Source organism: Lepidothrix coronata, unplaced genomic scaffold (genome assembly GCF_001604755.1).
Source record: "Lepidothrix coronata isolate B3197 unplaced genomic scaffold, Lepidothrix_coronata-1.0 Scaffold18, whole genome shotgun sequence".
Classification (NCBI taxonomy): Eukaryota; Metazoa; Chordata; class Aves; order Passeriformes; family Pipridae; genus Lepidothrix; species Lepidothrix coronata.
In genome coordinates, this window is record NW_016690198.1 from 8407575 (window position 1) to 8413684 (window position 6110).

At 35.9% G+C, this 6110-nt stretch overlaps 1 long non-coding RNA gene across 1 annotated transcript; it reads left to right on the forward strand.

Annotated features, from left to right (window-relative positions):
• The first annotated feature begins 1214 nt into the window (after positions 1-1214).
• LOC108493609 lies at positions 1215-5779 on the forward strand. Its single transcript, XR_001873539.1, has 3 exons — positions 1215-1486; positions 2333-2462; positions 5415-5779. It is a non-coding gene; the product is annotated as an uncharacterized LOC108493609 (long non-coding RNA).
• Positions 5780-6110: the final 331 nt, after the last annotated feature.

Below are 6110 nucleotides of genomic sequence, written 5' to 3' on the forward strand. Positions count from 1 at the left end.
CAAACTAATGCTCAGCAAAATCAATGGGCTTCAGGTCAGAGAGCCAATCATCAATATAAATTCACTGAACATTACACAGAGATAGTAGGAGAAAATCTAGAATTACTCTGCATGAAGTACAAAGAAGGAAACTCCCATTGAGTGGTGAACACATGAAAGCAAAAACATACTGACACAATGTTAAAAACTCAACTACTTTGATAAAGTAATATTCACAGATCTTTAAGAATGGGAAACAACACAGTACCTTTATCCTGCACATTCCTATATTTCTGTCTTGTATTGAAGAGGACCTCATTTTATCCCAAGCTAATGTATCAAAGCCTGCACCTCCTCTATTTCTTAAAAGCCTTGAAAGTTCACAGTAGTGTAATATTCTCCACCCTCTAAATATTCCTTCCTTGTCTGTACATTTAACAGTCTGTCAACAGTAAAACATTACTTTCAAAGCCAGTCATAGTGCTTTCCTAAGCCAGGTGTACCCCACTATGGCAAGAAAGACAAAATATATGTATGCAGCAAGCAGTAATCGATAGAAGAAATATAATATTCTCCCATTAAAAACAAAACAAACAAAAAACCAAGCAAAACCCAACCCAAACAAACAAATCCAAAACAAACAAACAAAACACAAAACCAAAGTAAAACAAAAAAAAACCACCCAAAAAAACAATATCAGAAACAAAAAACACAAGGCCAAGGCCATAAAATTCAGTAAGTTCAAATATGACTTATTTTGTTCACCTTGTATATATTGTTTCACTATAGAGTTTTACTGGGAAAAGACCTTTTCCTTTTACCATCTACTGTTAATCTCTGATTCTTCAGGCAACCCTGGCTAAAGAACTGTAGCCATAATACACATTTTTCAAATCCTGAACTGGTCTGCAAGAGTATCTTCAGAGGTCTCGTAAATTTTAAATCAGAATAAGCCTTGGAGAAGAACATCTGTCTGTTTTCCTGCACCAAATGTTTAGTTCTCCACTGCTGATAAACTTCGAGTAAAATAAGGAGATTAGATGCTTCACAGAGCAACTAATTTATTTATCTATAAACACACACAGAGCCAAATTTTCTTTCACTTTCTGACTGACTTGAAAGCAAGTACACTAAAAAGCAGTGATAGTAAGATTCAGGCTATAATCAAGGAAGAATCATATGTGTATTTTCCTGGTTTCATCCGCGATGGAGTTAATTTTCTTCCCAGTAGCTGGCACAGTGCTCTGTTTAGTACGAGAATAATGTTAGTATCGCACTGATGTTTTAGTTGTTGCTAAGCAGTGCTTACTTAAATCAAGGACTTTACAGCCTCTCATGCCCTGCCAGTGAGAAAGCTGGACAAGAAACTGGTAGGGGACACACACAGAACTGCTGACTCAAACTGGCCAAAGAGATATTCTGTACCGTACAACATAATGCTCATTATATACAAACTGGGGACAAAATTGAACAGGGCTGTGCTCAAGAGCTGGCTGGGCATCAGTCGGTGAGTGGTGAGCAATTGGATTTTGCATCACTTGTTTTGTGCATTCTACTTCTTCTACCATTATTATTGGTTTTTTTTTCCTTTTCTGTCTCATTAGACTGTCTTTATCTCAACCCAGGACCTTTCTCTCTTATACTCTTCCCATTCTCTCCCTTATCCTGCTGGAGTTGGGGGGGAAAGAGGAGCAGATGAGTGGGGCTTAGTTGCTGGCTAAACTAGTTGTGAGGTTAAACCACAACAGTATATAAAAACATAATAAATCTCAACTACAGCATTTTTGAAACAGAAACCAAAAGGAGAAGCAAGATTAGCAAATGGTTACGTACATATTGAACTGTCGAATATGAATTGTCTCAGTAAGTTCACAGCAGGCAATAAAATAAATGGGTATTTGCAGAGTATGGATCCGGAATTAAGACTCACTGACTGAAAACATATAAAGAAAAATATAACAAAACAACGTATGAAAAAAACCCAACTTCAAAGTTATTTGAATTCTAACTCGTGGTAAGATCTGAATTCAAAAGTGTTTGTTTCTTCCATATTCCTAAAGATCTAAATCAGTACAGGAAAAATGTCCCTCTGCCTGAAAGTAGGTAACTGTATCCTCTCATACTAACCAAGAAAACTCAGAGCATTGAAATCAACTGATTTTGGCATAGAAAAAATTTTTTGGTTGTTAAAAACCCACATTCATTTATCGTATAAATACAAAGCCTTATCTTATGCCTTCCCAGTGGAGTTATTCACTTGTATAAGCACTAAAAAAATCATCACATAAACTAACAGTGTTTTACATTATTGTTTATTTGTATTTTTTATATTGTTTAATTGTCCTTTTTGCAGTTACCTTGAAGTTCCTTCTATTGAGCCCTTTCTTCACAGCAGTGGTAGCTGGTGGTAGGGCTTCTCAGGAACAGCAAGTCTATTCAGAAAATTTTGCCAACATAACTCTAGAAACTCATGAGAATATGAGGTAAGGCTTGTATTGTCATCAACAAAACTCAAATTCAATCATTTGAATTAAATTCAATGCTGAGGAGAATTCAGTTCTCATCAACAAAAATCAGGTTTTCAAAATTAAAGACATCTCTGAGGAATATAGCAGTGTTGGTGTTTGCAAAGACTGCTACAGCCCTTATCTCTGTGATTAAAATCTGTCCATTACTCCAAAATTAATTTAGAAGAGAGAAAATAAGCATACCTTGGAAAGCAACTAAATTAAAATATACTAAAATAAGTTTTAAACTTCCTTTTAGAACTATTATTATTTTTGTCAATCTTGGACATTTTATATCTCAGGACCTTATCTCCAGGAACACGTGACGCACTTCTATTTTTACTTTGTTGACAAGTAAACCAAAACCATTAGTCAGAGAAAAAATGATTGGCAGACAGTTCAGGGATAGGTGATTACTGTGAAACTGTAGAAGATAAGTAGGAAGATTAGTTTATTAAGAATGTTGGAAATACATCAGGGAAAACTATGACCAAATGAGGGAAAAAATATATTTTAAAAAAAGTTAATCAAATCAACAAAGAATGACAAAACAACTATCTAAATCTATTTACTGCTCACATTGTTCTACTATAGTTGGAAAAATATCTGTGTTATGAACTTCTGTGTTCCATGTACAATACTGAGTGAATTTGCTAGTATAGCAATTTTGCATTGCATTAGCTTATATTTTTATTCACCTAAAGCTAATATAAGGAAACAAGAGTCTTAGTCAAACAAATCCCTGGTTCCAGCTGTATTACCCAGAAGAAAAAAAAACTTTCATAAAGCTGCTTATTCTAAAGAAGGGAGTTAGAAAGTTTTCACTCCATCAAAGCACTGGTGCTTCAAAGTTTCCTTTTGATCAATAGAAAACTCCAAGGCAGAAATTTCACTTATAAAGGGATTTGCTACCAATGTGTATGAATGAATAGAATGAAAGACTAAGAAAAGAGCATTAGATCACTTTAGTTTTGGCTACCAAATAATTTTCCTGGTATAGCATAACTGCATTTTTAACCAGATGAGGTACATATGTTTACCTCTGATATACCATCTTACACACAATTTGCCTGAGACTTAGAAGTTTGTGGCCAATATGATAATAGGATAGAATATTTGTAAGTAAAAAGAACTTTATGACCAGAGCAATAAAGACCCAACATGCATAGGCCACCTGGCCTTTTCGTTCCTTTCTGATTGTATGTAAGTTTGTAGTAAGTAACTAGTAAGTAGTTAGTGGATAAATTTGAAGAGTCTTTTCTTTCTAATGCTATAAGTAAGTTTATTGGGGCAGTTAAATGAGAAAACTTAATTAATCTTCCTACTTTGATTTAGAATACTTTATACAGAGGCACACCATACATAAATTTAGGACACTACAAAGTTATCTTTTCCTCCTATTAAATACAATTCTATTTTTATGGCCATAATAATTATCAGATCCTCTCTACTGTAATGTTTGATTTAAGTTTACATAATGAGCACTGAATCTTAGAGTGCACTACATAAATCAGACTATTTTCACAACCAGCTCCAGTCTGCCTAACAGTGTAGACAAAAGTGAATTTTGAAACCTAGGGGGTCATGAAAAAGAAAGAAGTCCTGTGAAACAAAGCTTGACAAATGAAAGGAGAAGAAGGACAAGGACATCTTGGGGGAGAAATCTCTCCATCAGTTATTAGAATCAGCCCTACGTATTGCGGAGTAACTCTTCAGGGAGAGCAGTGAGTGAGAGAATCCAGGTGCACATACACTATACTGCTCACCCAAACCCACTCACTGTATAACTCTATCACAAACTCCCTCACAGTTCACCTCAGCTGGCCTGCCAGCAGAGACATGGCCTGAATGGCATCAGAAAAAAGATAAAGCTGGGTCCCTCCCCAGCACTGACACACTCTGACGCCAAATTGCCCCTGTATAGCCTCCCTACTCCCCACAAAAAGCATAACCCACACCTCTGTTGCTGGTTTCTCAATGCTGCATTCCTGGCAATTTGACAGGGTTTTATGTTGTCTATCAAAATAAAGCAGCCAGTGTCCCCCCACTGCCATTTGGAACCTATGGAAGAACTGATAAGTACTTTTTGGAACTGATAAAATACTTTTGGAACTGAAAAGACTGGATGCTCTGTTCCCCAGTACAATTAGTGTCAAATGGAGAACAATGCAGAAGACCACCTGAAATGGGTTTCTGAAGGCACTGAATCAGCACCTGGCCACCCATGGGGAAGACAAGAAGAATTGCTGCTTTATCTGCAATTGTGAAAAGATGGACAATGTTGATCAAAGTTGTCCAGAAAAAGGCAATGAGAAGATTGAGAACTGTTTCAGTGGTATACTCTGTAGTATTTAAAAGCAATTTCAGGCTTACTAATGTGAAGGATTAGAAAAAGTTCTCTCTTGTCCAAGTTCTAAACATTATGTTCTACTGCTAACATGCTGATATTATTCTGTTTTCTGTTAATCAGATAGGCAACAATAACAGTGAGTAATTTTATTTTTGCCACTGTCTCCCAAGTCCTAGCAGATCCAACAATACTGTGAGTGATTTACTAAGTGTGAATTTACTCAGGGCACCACTTTTTTTTCTGGAGGATACTTTCTATGTGCATGTTTATGGGACTACTGTAAGACACTGAACACACATTCTGTGAGAAATGATCCTCTCAGAGGCCAGGGAGCATAAGGCAGAACCTGAAAAGAAGTTTTGGAATTCTACTTTGAGTAAACAGAGAGGCGACTGTTTTCTTTTATTATTAACATAAATCCAAAGTTCCACATACTGTCAGTGTCATCATAACGCAGAACATTACTAACTTTAATTGCTTATAGGCAAGATAAGTTTTTGAATTTATTGTCTTAGAACATACAACAGATAACAGACTATGAAGACATTTTTCTCAGGATGATCTTCAAATTTTTTCAGGAACTACCTACATCATTAGACCAAAGGTAGATTAATGCAAACTCAGAGAAGCTAGAGCAGACTGGCAAATGGCAGAGAGGATAGAAGACATAAGCAAATTTTACCTCAGCAAGCCTCTAGTCCTGCCCTGAGATACAGGAGCTAAATTCAACCAGATGAGTTTTCAAATTTCTACTGTCTGTATTTGAAAAAGAGAATTTATACTTGATTTGCTTCTGAAATAAAATTCAACCTGTGAATTTCTGAGCTTTACAAGAATTCAAGATCAGAAGTTTCACCAACCGCTTGGTTTCACTGATGAGATTTCTGTGGGGATGGTGAGGTGGAAAAGGGGATGTGACAGAGTCACTTCAAGATGCTCATGAAGGAAGGTAATTAAGATTTGTTTTTATGAAAGACTTCAGAAAGCGTAATCTTGAAGTACTATGTTTATCAAGTATGCTTGGTGTTAATTTCTGACATCTCTTTGGTGGGTGCCATTTCCTAATCATTCCAAGGAAACAAAAACCTGTAATTTTACTGATTTTCTTTCTCATGGTTTTAAAAGGATAATGACGTTGCTCTGAAAACCTTTCAAGTCTTGGCCTGAATTTTCAAAATACCTAATCCTTACCCAGAATATAAACATGCTACTTTTAGGTTTCATTCTTTATCTTAATGACTTGAACAACAATTTGGCCCCTTCCAATTTCAGTT